The sequence below is a fragment of the Ceratotherium simum genome, chromosome 32 (genome assembly GCF_057802395.1).
Source record: "Ceratotherium simum simum isolate JZ-2026a chromosome 32, ASM5780239v1, whole genome shotgun sequence".
Taxonomy (NCBI): Eukaryota; Metazoa; Chordata; class Mammalia; order Perissodactyla; family Rhinocerotidae; genus Ceratotherium; species Ceratotherium simum.
Genome location: NC_141931.1, coordinates 15,120,925 through 15,134,199, shown reverse-complemented (window position 1 = coordinate 15,134,199; position 13,275 = coordinate 15,120,925). Strand labels below are relative to the sequence as shown.

The 13,275-nt window shown below is 36.6% G+C and overlaps 1 protein-coding gene across 6 annotated transcripts in view; it reads left to right on the top strand.

The window, feature by feature from the left end:
- The window catches only part of MALRD1 (MAM and LDL receptor class A domain containing 1), an 846,741-nt gene that overhangs the window by 823,355 nt on the left and 10,111 nt on the right, over positions 1-13,275 (top strand). The gene's annotated exons all lie outside the window — the stretch shown is intronic.

Genomic DNA, 13,275 nt, shown 5'->3' with positions numbered 1-13,275 from the left:
AAGGCCTGGACCCAGCAGTATTTTTCCTCTGCCTCTTGTCTCTGCTTCTTTTTGCTTCTCTGCTTGGTGATTTTCTCTGAAGAAATATTTCCTCTACTCCCTGTGTACTTAAAATGATGCTGCCTAGAGATGGATATTAGTTACTCATTTTGTCTCCAGACATGTGGAGAGACTAAATCTTTGTCTTTTTGTCCCCATTCCATATTCCAAAGGAAGACCTTCTGATTAGCCCACTTGGGTCAAGATCCCATTTCTGGTCAAATTAACTATGGGTGAGATATGGGGCAGGGTCAATAGTACAAACATGGCTGCAGGGACCCCATATGAGGCACTGTAGTGGTGGGCATGGGGGTCATCATGAAAGGTCTCTGGAAGGTATCCACTACACCTAAACCCATGGTCCAAAATCCACCATATTTTTACTCGACACTTTAGGGGAAGTAACAAATATGGCAACCTTCTACAGTTGTTTGTAGTATTAGAAAGTAGATGTGATGATCAAACCTATACCGAGAAATCAAGATTAAAGGATATAAATAAATAGTGAACTATTTATTCTTACCTTACCTAAAGCCACGTAATACCCACTGCTTTCCTACTTTAGATTATATCATCTTTGCCTGGGGAAAACTGGCAATAAATTTCTTTTTATTACCCTGCATTATGGCACTTACTCTTGAAAGATTGTGTTAGTTTAATAAATACACTAACAAAAGTTAAAAATAAACATATTTCATTTAGTTATGCTGAGAAATAATATGTCTATGTGAAGAATTTTTTTTAAAGTTTAGATCCGAAAATTTTCTAAATAATTGCATAGGATTGTAAGTAAGTGGGTGCAACAGTAGAAAGATTGCTGAGTAGGAAATTATAAGACCTGAATATGATCTTGGGAATGCCTCGTGATTCAAGTCCACAAACATTTATTAAGACTTCCTATGTGGTAGCCTTGAAAGAGCTCAAAGATATATAAGATGATACCCCTGCTCTCTGACTCGTACTCAATTATAATACATGGTTGACTACGATGAGTGTAATGGTAGAAATGTGAACCAAAATACTTTGGGGATAAAATGAAAGGAGAGAATGATTTTTGTCTATATTTGTGTTAAGAAAGAAGATTATTAAGATCCCAAAAGCTGGACCAGCTGCCTATTGCCCCGTGGGAGTTACAGATGTTCTTGTTCTTTGAGATTCTTGAATGAGTGGCCCTGCCCACAAATAAAATATCTATCCCTATAATATTACATTCTCTCTACCAAACTCTTGTATAATATTGTGGAGCTTTGGAGGCAGAAGTTCAGCTGTTCTTCTAAGTTTGAGATCCCTGAATAGGCCTAACCTGGGCCCAGTAATGAATATTTATCCTCAGCAAAAATCAAAACCTCACTTACTCTATGCCTCAAGGCATTCAGCTGCTTTTGCAGCTAAAGTCTCACTGATGAGCCTGCCGTGGTCCCAGAAATGAATACTTAGCCTCAGAAAACTGGAATTCCATTAGTGGCAATGACCAGGGTACCTTCATAGTACTTGCATACCTTTGCTCTTTCCACATGTGCATCTGCCCACAAAAAGTACAGCTGTTAAGTTCTGTGAACCTAAGTCTGCACTCTCAGTCTCCTGTGCATATGGTGGCCATGCTCTGCCAATCCTGCTAAATGTTTACTTTGAGCTAGAAAAGGGAAATTGAGAACAAGGTTTTGAAATCTTCCCCTTAGAAATGGGATTAGACCACTTGTGATGATTCCTCCTCCTCCTTTTTCCTTTTCTTCATTTTCAAGAGAAGCCTATGCAGCCTGTTCCCTGATACTTTTCCCTTAATCCTCACCTATGTGTTCTTGTCCTGAAATGGTAGAAAACACCCATAAGAGAGGACTCAAAGGAAAAAGAGTATTTGTCCCAAACTAGTCACATTTCTGCTCATCTCATAAGAGTACCACTCCCTACCCTGTGGCCAAGGATTTCATAAAGTCAGAGCTGCTCTTATTCAGAGTGGAGTGAGTGATGGACAGGGCAAATCTTGATATATCACATGAAGGTGATATATTCTGGGGAGCCAGCAATTTGGATGGATGGATTAAGAGGGCTGCAAAAGGGAAGTAGCATTTGTATTGAGACTTGAAGGATAAAGAAACCAGGCAGAGATGAGGAAATGGAGTTGAGGAAAATAAAAGAAAATGTGGAAACTCATGGTTTCAAAAATGACTCACATCACTATGGAATATAGGAGGAAAAGCAATAAATTACTCTTGGAAAAGTATGTTGTAGAGAGGTGGTTAAGGGTTTTGAATGCCTACTAAGGAGATTCCAATTCATTCCAAAAAATATATATATAGGGCTGAGTGCTGGCTATCTTCTGTCTTTCCCCCAGATCCACCTTCCATCCTTCTCCACAAAACAAGAAGAAGGGTAGAAGGTGGATCTGGAGACTTGACCTTTAAGGATTGCATTGACATCTGATTTTATGTTGTTTGGCCAAAGTGGGTCATCTTGAACAGAGGGGGGCCAGGTGTTTATGACCCTGGCTCCTCCCTGCAGTGAAGTTCCAGTTGGCTGCTAGAAGTCTGTCGGGAGCCCCTACACTCACTACAGCTACCTTCTCCCATACCCCTTCCTCTTCCTCCTTCCAGCCTACCTTGGTAACAGGCCTGATGTCATTGGCCCAGCTGACTGCTCCACCCTTATGGTTTCTCTACCTTCTAGCCATTCCTTTGCAAGTTGTCACTTTATCAAACACTCCTCAAATTTCCCATTTTGACTATGTCAGCTATTTCCTGCTAGGGCCTTAACTGATACAAGCCAGGAAAGTGTTTTTAAGCAGAAGAATGACAAGATCATATCTGTGTTTAAAAAAAGAATGCAGAGCATGAGAATAGATTAGAAAAGATTAAGAAAGAGATTGGCAGTCTATAGGACATAAGCCTGTTCAAGAGGTTTAGATGAGAGACCATGAGAATTTGAACCTGAGCAGTGGTGACTGACATTAATAGAGGAGGTGAGAGGAAAGCAAGTGTCAAAGTTGATTCGAGGGTATTATACTTAGGTGACTGCGTGGTTGATCATGCCACTAACAGAGATCTAAAAACCCAGGAAGAAAGACAGTTTTGGGCAATAAGGGAAAAAAACTATTTTGATATTATACATTTTCTTATATATAAAATGAGGAAGTTGAACTAAATTGATTTTTCCCAAACTTCTATCATTTATAGGCCACCCCCCACAATTTAGGGCATAACTATATATTAGGTTTATTATTATTTATTGATTGATTGATTTTTAAATAGACTTTTGTTTTACTCAGCCCTCTCCTAAGCAATAATATTCATGAAATCATGGATTTGATGTGCCATTTATATATTTTCATTATACCTTTAATATCAAACATAACTATAAAATTTAAATGTTTATGTTGCCTAAATGAATCTTTCTTATAACCTATGTTACATAATACATAATACATAATGTTACTACATAATGGGAACTTGATAAATTAATTATTTTAAAATTCTCTCCCAGCTCCAAAATTGCATGATTCAAACAGAATATCGAGCTTGCTTCTCTGGGCCTTGAGTTATTCCCTAGTTGTAATATAACTGCATTAAGCCTTTCAGCTATTAGGATGCCTTTTATCTGACTGAATGGTGTCCTACCTTTATCTTTGCATTACAGTTCCCTGAGACAGTTAATGCTTGTTTTAAAAAATAAACAAGTGCTTAACTTAGAATTCAATATTAGACCAGATTCTTGGCAAATCTATCTGTATGGTGGTCTTGACCACAAGACTGACTGATGGTTAAAAACAATGTCTGGGACTCAGTTGTAATTCTATTTGCTGATAAATCTCTGGGAAGCAGGGACAGCATGGTTTGTTTATGCTGCACCTTGCCTAACACATGGTGTACATATCATAAATAACACATTGGGCAGATGAAAAATCAGATGGCTGGGATCTGTAGATTTACAATAATATATCAAAGTCTTGAAATTCAGGCTCTGTGGGCTGAATATGCCCAAGACATAGAATGAGTTATGCCAACTGCCATCTTTCCAGACTATAATGGCCAAGACTTATTGGTCAAAGAAGATAAAACAAATTTCCAGAAATGCTGGGTTTACTTCTTCCTTCACTACAAAAAAGAAAAAAGGGAAGACTTTCCCAAAGGCTAACCACAAAAGTGGTGTCCTCTGTGAATCTTCCCAGGTCACCTGGGACAGAAGTAACCACTCCTACCTCTGAGCTTCCAAATCACTTTTTTCTCAGCCTTGTTTTCCACTCATCACATTAACTTTCAGTTTGATGTCTCCCATAACAAACTGTGAGTTCTTGATGGCAGGATCCTTGTCCTATTCATATTTATATCCCTAAGCTCAACAAATAGCATTTAGGAATTCATCTCAGTAAATATTTGTTAAATTGAATTTCTCATCCTGTCTATAATAGGATGTCGGAGCCCAAATGAACATTTTATATTCCAGAGCAATATATTACTTGGCCTTAATGCTCCAGAATTTATTCATACTAGAATCCTTGCAGGTGACTGAAAGTTGGGATATCATTGTTGGGTATTCTTGAAGAATTTCCATCCAACTTGAATGACGTTCATTTCATTCCGTGGAAGCTGAAAGCAAATAAAGGAATCCCAAATGATGCCTACAAGTATGACCCTTGGCAGAGTCATTATTGGGTCCATGATGGGCTGCAAAATCAGTCCATAATCAGAAGCTTAAATCCTAGAATATTATGAAGGACATTAGCGAGTACTAAACACCTACAAGTACAAGCATTCCTAATCCACGGAAGAAATTGAGCATCAAAAAATTAAAAGACTGACTATGTTTGCTCTCCCAATATTGTCCTCACACTAGACCACTTAATTTGGGTATCAGTATGTGTGACAGATTTTGCTCTGAAGTTTCTAAAAACGGTGCCTGGCATCTGACAACCTAATCAACCTAATTAGTAATCTAATTACCAATTTTACCTAAAAGGATAATATTACTTTCATTTTATTTTTCTTAGAGAAGTCATTTACAAATGAATGTATAGATGAACTCTTTTCAAGGAAGTAATATTTATATTTATCTAAAGAACAGAATTAGAAATTTCACATGAATTTCAAAATTACTTTCTATTTTTACTAAATATCTAGTGGTTCTTTAAATAAGCAATTCCCTGATCATTTAAGATATTATTTGACAATATCAAATCAGTTTACAGGCAGTGTATCGGGAATATAAGTCTTGAATAATGCAAGTTTCATTGATGTGTCCATGTGTGTGTTGTTGTTGCTAACTATCCCAAGTTGTATCAAATCTATTGTCATTGGACACACACTCCAAATAGTCTAGGAAATAAAATCTGTGCAAAAATTATAAAGAGCACTTTACTTTATAACAGCCTCATGGTCTAATTATTTGATCTAACTATTTGATAGCCATTTCACCATATTAATACAGGTGACTGTTCGGCAGAAATAGTGCCCAGGGCAGGATTCAAGGCACTTTTCATCATGTTCTCTCTGTTCACGATAAATCTTGCATAGCAAGAAGAGAGCATTTCAGTCCCAGATGTATTTCTATGCAGCATTTGTTTCCTCGTATCCAAGCAATCAGAGTAGATGAAAGTGCTGTAGGAAAATCAGAGTTGCTGCTTGAAAGAGGTAACCTGTTTAAATGAGGAAGGAATTAAGGTAGTAAAGGTAAGTGAGGTGCGTATTATTAGTAAATCGTATAGCTCTACCAAGGTATGCAGCAAACACATTCAGCACCTTTGACTGGAGAATCAGAACTCTAAATGTTGTTCTTTATTAGCGTTACTAGAGGGTAGGGAATTTGGAAGTAGTGAGGATGCGAGCAGCTTCATAATTTTCCTTCAATAACTGCTTTGCCGTCTTCCTGATAGACTTTTCTGCTTTCAAATCATCTTTCACACAACTTCTCCTTAAAAGTGTCCTTAAGGACATTCCTACAAGTTCCACAATCTGTTTATTGTTTTGGAATTTCTAGCTCGTTAATGACTCAAAGGACAGAATGACAACAGAATCTAAAAGACCTTATTTTCATAAGCTTATTTTCATCTTTTTAAAAAAGAAACACATAAATCGGAAACTCTTAGTGATTCATTCATGTATTTGTTGGCAAACATTTATTAAGCACATATTATTTGCCAGGCACTGTGCTAGGTGCTGGGAATATAAAAATAAATAATAATTTACACTTGGGTGGTGAAGGCACATAGAAAAGCAAATAAAAGCAATTCCTCAATAAGTATATATTAAGCACATGCAGTTGCTTCCTACAAAGCACTGGAGAAACAGGGGTAAAGGAGAGGCTGACTTTGCTTCAGAGGGGGGAGAAAACGGTAGGGAGGCTGAAGGATTTAGTGAGGATGCACTGCATCCCTCACGTCTGAATTCATGGATTGAAATCCACCAGATGAAAGGAGGAAGAGCACCCCAGGAAGATGGAGCAACTTGTATAAAGGCGCAAGCTGTGACAGAGATGGCATGCTTAGTGTCAATAAAACATAGGTCTGGTAAGAAAAAATGGGGGGAAATTTACTGAGGATCAGCAGGGAATGATTATTTTTAAGAAATCTGCGTAGAATGCTAATTATGTGCTTGCGTGTGCTTACAATTTCTCATTATGTTTTTGAAATAGGTTGTTTCAAAATCACTACAAGAAAATGTGATTTTATTAATTTTTAACCATTATAAGCTGAACTTATTCATAGATTCAAGAAAACTTTAACTAAATGTATTAATAAATCCAAAATGTGGTATATTTAAAGGAATTTGTGAATATTCATGAGTCATAATGAATTGTTTATTTTTCTAGACATATTCTCATATAGTGTTGTCAACTTTAAATTTTCTAAAAAGATTTAGATAGAAGCAAGTTGCTAGGTGATTGTTAAGGGAAATCACAAAGATTGATAATTAACTTCAACATTGCAATCAGTTTCAATCAAACAGATATGTGTCTAAGAGAATTCAATAAGGAAATTAGAGTGAGTTTTCATATACAACAATTTACATGAAAAAATATTTGATTCTGATAGGAGAAAGTTATATAGTACTTGGCCCCATCCAACTGTGGGACTTTGAGGTATCACATTCATAAGGAGAAGGGAAGAGAAAGAATATTTTCAGAAGAGGTAGCTAACAAAAAGTTATTGAATGAAAAGTAGAGGTCAGCCAGGCAAATGAGTATTTACTCATATCTGAACACTCAGTGTTAGTAGAACAGTCATTCAAATTATGTGTGGTGAAGGACCAGCTCTGTTTTGTTTTGTTTTCAATCCATCACATACCAATGCTTTTGTAAGAATCATTGGAAAAATGTAACTAAAAGACACATAAAATGCTAGTCCAAATTTCTTATTCTTAGCATCAACAGACATAAATTTACTCTGTCAAATTGCTACAAATGTTTCTAAACACTTATTCTCAATTTTGTATTTATCTCACCATGGAACGATAAACAGAATAAGACCAGAATCATACATAAATCACACTCTGAGTAGCTCTGTAATAGAGTACATGGCACATACTTGGGACTCAAGTAATGTTTCCTGAATAAATTATAAAATAAAGACTTTAGCTCTGGCAATAGGAAGTTAACATTCAAGTGGGAGAGACATGAATGTAAATAAATAAATGCAACTAGACAGACTCTTACATAGGGTGGTCAACTTCAAACTGTCAAAAGACTTAGAAAGAAGCAAAGAAGTTGCTATGTGATTGCTACGGGAAATCACGAAGACTGATAATTAACTTCAATATTGCAATCAGTTTTTATTTATTTATTTATTTATTTTGTGAGGAAGATCAGCCCTGAGCTAACATCCATGCCAATCCTCCTATTTTTGCTGAGGAAGACTGGCCCTGAGCTAACATCCATGCCCATCTTCCTCCACTTTGTATGGGATGCCGCCACAGCATGACGTGACAAGCGGTTCGTCAGTGCACTCCCAGGATCCGAACCGGGGCCACGAGCAGCAGAGCACACGCACTTCACCGCTTCGCCACGGGGCCGGCCCCTTGCAATCAGTTTTTAACCAAAGAGATTATGTGTCTAAGAGAATTCAATAAGGAAATTAGAGTGAGTTTTCATATAGAGCAATTTACATGGAAAAATATTTCATTCCAATTAAGGAAAGCATTACATGTGCTGATAGTAAAATGCACAATGCACAGTGGAGTACAAAGAAGAGAAGGGGTTTATCTGGCTCCAGAGCTAGCAAAGGTTTCCGGCCAATGAGGAGGGCATTTAAGAGCAAAGCAGGACTTATGGAAAAACATGTCCTATCCAAAAACTGTAAGTAGGGCAGCAGGGTTGGCAGATAGATTTTGAGAAGAAATGCTAAAAAAGGGGAGTTAGGAAAGATGGGAAAAGTGAAGATCATGAGAGATGTGGATCTTATCTTTTAGGCAGATGACTTGCAAGGAGCTGGGGCAGGGTGGAGGTGAGGAGCTCAAGCAGGGGAAACACCTCATGATCTTTTCCAAATTGTAAAACAATCACCCCTACTCTAGGATCCTGATACACAACAACCTAATGAATAGAATTTGGGAAATACAACAAAGCGCCAGAAAAGAATTTCAAATTATATTTAATGTCACCACCCAGACATACATACTGTTACCATTTTGATGTATCTTCTTCCAACATTTTATCAACATGCACACACATCAACAGGCTTTTCATCTTGAAATTTGAATTGCTGCCTATGAAATTTTTTTATCTTTATTTCCCTATACTGTTCATTCTCAAATTTTTTGCTCTTAAGATACTTTTATACCTTTAAAAATTATTGAGAACCTCAAAGAGATTTTTTTAATGTTATGACTATCAAAATTTATCATATTAAAAATTAAAACTAAGAAATATTTATAATTGTATTTATTAATTCATCTAAAAATAATAATAAATCTATATGTTAACAAACATAACAGATTATGAAAATATATTTTATATAAAAATATGTAATATAAATATATATAAAATATAAATACCATTTTATGAAAAATGACCTTTACCAACTGTAGGATTTTGAGGTATCACATTCATAGGAGAAAAGAAAAGAAAGGAAATACTTTCAAAAGAGTTGGCTAGCAAAAATTTATTAAAGAAAAGTATATGTTGGCCAGGTAAATGAGTGTTACTCATATTTGATGCCCCAGTGCTGAGTAGTACAAAGATACTCACACTAAAATGAAATTTTAGTGAGGGCTGGCACCATATAATCATATCGACTTTGCATTAAAACCTTTGCTATACTGTTTTTTTGTGCGTGTGTGTGAGGAAGATCAGCCCTGAGCTAACATCCATGCTAATCCTCCTCTTTTTGCTGAGGAAGACCGGCTCTGAGCTAACATCTATTGCCAATCCTCCTCCTTTTTTCCCCCAAAGCCCCAGTAGATAGTTGTATGTCATAGTTGCACATCCTTCTAGTTGCTGCTTGTGGGACACGGCCTCAGCATGGCCAGAGAAGCGATGCATCGGTGCGCGCCGGGATGCGAACCCCAGGCCACCAGTAGCGGAGGGTGCGCACCCAACCACTAAACCACGGGCCGGCCCCACTATACTGTTTTGTTGAAGTATAATAAAGAAAATTAACCTCACACAGATATATATTTTGAAAAGAGGTATATTTTCATAGCTTTTCAGGTAATCATGGATATTTTGATACTACACCAAAATTTGACATTGTGGTAGTTTTTTAAAGTGTAGCTGTAATGTGGAATTGGAAACTGTATCAATAAAATTTCTCTATTGTTACATTAAAAATTCATTGGTCTATCTTGCACTTTGAATGCATCATTTACCCATATGTGATTTTGTTAACATCATGCATTTTTCATTTAGAAAATATTGGTCTGGTGAGTGATGCAGCTTGTCAAATGTTGAAACATTTCAATATGCAATATAACAAAAAAAATCTCATCAGACAAGTTTTTAAAGGATTGGGAAGACGTTGTGCTTCTGGGGGGCAAAAGTTTTTCAAAGTTCTAATTTTTGTTTTAAAGTGTGAATTTTATCATTGGCAAGAGATACCGTCAGGTGTTTTCTTTGATGGTAACAGCCTTGCTTCATTCATTTTTAAGAAAATGTCTGCCAATTTCCCTAGTCTGAATAACCATAATTTGTCTGTCATTCTTTCAAATAAAAATGTTACTCAATGAAAACGTGGTCAGTTTAGCATGCAACTCAATCTCACAGTGCTTTTCTGCAAGACAATATGTACTTTGATATGGCAGAAAAGTGCTTTATGCTTTATGCATACTTCCCACAATATTAAAAAGACTTGCACTGAAGAGTTGAGATTTAATATAATTAATAAATTTTGCTGCTTCCTCAAGGTCATTTTTAAAGGAAGCTGACTTGTTAAAAAATTTCCCGCAAGCACATGGTGGTGAAGAATACAATGTACAATTTGATAGCATTGTCTTGATTCCTGCTAAAGGACCAGCAGTTTTTATCCACCATTGCATTTGCACCATTGGTGCAAATATCAACACAGTGAAAAAGTCTGTTATAATAAAAATTAATTCATCTAGCTTGCACTTTGAATGAATCTTTTACCCATGGGTCTTATTATTATGATGAAAATAGTTTTGAATTTGGACAGCCCCTAAAGTGTCTTAGGACCTCCAGCAGTCCACAGACCACACTTTGAGAAATGCTGCCCTTATACCACTAAATATTCTTTAAAGCATTACTTGAAAGGGCTAGCCAACGCTCTTTCAAGTATATGTATCATCATTTGACCATTCCATTATTAGACAACAGGTTGTATCTAATTTTTCATTATTAATGATAATTTGTGATGAGCCTCTTTCGATATAAATCTTTGTCTTCCTCTCTAATTATTTCCAAAAGATGGATGCCTAGTAATTTTACTAGCTCAAGAAAAATTTCAAAGTGCGCTATCAAATGTATTTCCAAAGGGACTCTCCTGCTCTGCATCTGGTTCACGTTAGGCAGTTGTGAATGTGCTAACACTGCACTCAGAGGAGGAGAAGCTGAGAGGAGACTGCACTCCCATTGGCAGCATGAGGTCTCCTTAAGGTTAAGCTACAGGAACCTGGGTCGGCTTTATTCATACTAATTGCATCCATATTCCTGGGAATGTTCCCATTTAAACACTCTGCCACAGCAAGATCGCATTAAACACTGACAGGTTTTGTGGTCGGTGATATTTATTTCCTGCCTGAAAAGAGTAGGAGAAAAATATGGCAGCTGCTGTATCATGTGAATGAGTTTAGCAAAATTTGGTGTCCCAGTTGTTTGGTTGTGTGACCCAGGATGATTAATCTTTTCCTCTCCCTTTTGTGGCATTTCTTGTTATGTTTGCAAACCCAATTCTCTCTGAACTTTTTCACCCAAACATTTGGTTCAGCTTGTTCCTTAAAGACTTGGAAATGAAAACTTGAGCTCATGGAGAGTCCCTCCTAATTTATCCCTGCTTTTTTTCAAATTGGCTTGCTTCTTTTCTTTCTTTCCTTTTTTTTCCAGATTGTTTTACTTCTTGACCAAAAAAAAAAAAAAAAAAAAAAGTCATCATCTTGCCAGAGGTAGAGACCATTATATAGCTGAAATTTCCAGTTACTACTCCTTAGGATTTCTTCCCTATTTTCTTTAGCAGTAGTCAGATAATACAGCATTTTATGGGAGTATACATTCAATGAGAAAAGGTTGATTGAATAGACTCAATTTATTGTTTCTTATAATGCCTCATGATGTTATGGAATTTTATTCTACCTACAGATTCTTATAACAGATTTAATGTGCCACACCATAATTATGCACTACAAATTGTAACCATGGTGTTGACTTTTTTATGATAAACACAAACATACGAAACTGCCCCCCAAATCAAATTCTCTAAGGCACTGTTGTGTTTCAAGGGTTCCATAAAATCCATCCCCCTCCTTGCTGCCACCTTCTCCCAGAGAGTTTTTACTGAAGCAAACTTTGGCATTGTTTCAATGTAACATTTTGAAAGATATTAGTTGAAACAACCTAGTGAAACTCATTGTGGCTTTTCCTAAAATAACGTGTTGGGGACTTGTTACTTTGGGTAACAGGAGGTGTGCAATCTATGTCTTCTCTGCTGAGTTGGAGATGTGCTTCTAAGCACCTGGTTTGTTTCTTTTTGAAAGTGTAACAAATGTAACTGATGGTCCTGCTTCAACAAATATAACTTCAAGAATTTGAGAATCTTAAAGTCAAAAGTTGCATCCTACATTTAATAAATATATAGACTCTCGTGATACCCATCTATGTACTGTCCATCTCCCGACCTCTGCCTCAACTCTATTTTCTAGCTCTCAGAATCCCTTTCTCCAACTTCCCACCTACTTCTTATTTGTTTTATGTTCTTCTATTGTACTTATCTTTGCAAACTGCCATAAATCTGTCCTGTTAAAAAGAGCAAAATAGTGTCTAAATTTTAAAATTTGTGGTAACTCTTCTTAAAAATAGTCTATTCAAACAGGCTAAAATTTGGACTGGAAATGATCAGAGACTAAGTGTAAAATAAAACTTATCTAAGGTTTTGAGAAAAGAAAGATGATACACGTGAATCATGTGGCACTGAAAATTATATAGGAAACAGTGCACCCATCTCTTCCTATTACTGCAAGTTAAAAAAATGAACAAACAGAAAAACTCATTTCCCTAGGTTCTAAAATCAGGAAGCCAAAAAAAAAAAAAAAGAGAGCATCACTTATTAATTTTTATAATGAGACTGAGAAAAAAATTATTACTACTCTGTTTAAAAAACAAACAGAGGGGCCGGCCTGGTGGCTCAGCAGTTAGGTGTGCGCGCTCCGCTACTGGCGGCCCAGGTTCTGATCCCGGGCGCGCACAGACGCTCCGCTTCTCCGGCCATGCTGAGGCCGCGTCCCACATACAGCAACTAGAGGGATGTGCAACTATGGCATACAACTATCTACTGAGGCTTTGGGGAAGGAAAAAAAAAAAGGAGGAGGATTGGCAATAGATGTTAGCTCAGAGCCAGTCTTCCTCAGCAAAAAGAGGAGGATTAGCACAGATGTTAGCTCAGGGCTGATCTCCCTCAAAAAAAAAAACCAAAAAAACAAAAAAACAGACATTTCTAAAAAGATATCTTCTTCACAGAGATAAATATGTTTAATGAATATGAAAAAGAGATATGAGTAAAAGTGAAAACCGAAAAATATTTTATTTTTATTAGGATTTTGTAATATATTTTCCTTTTATCTGAAAGATTAGCACACTCAGAAAGGC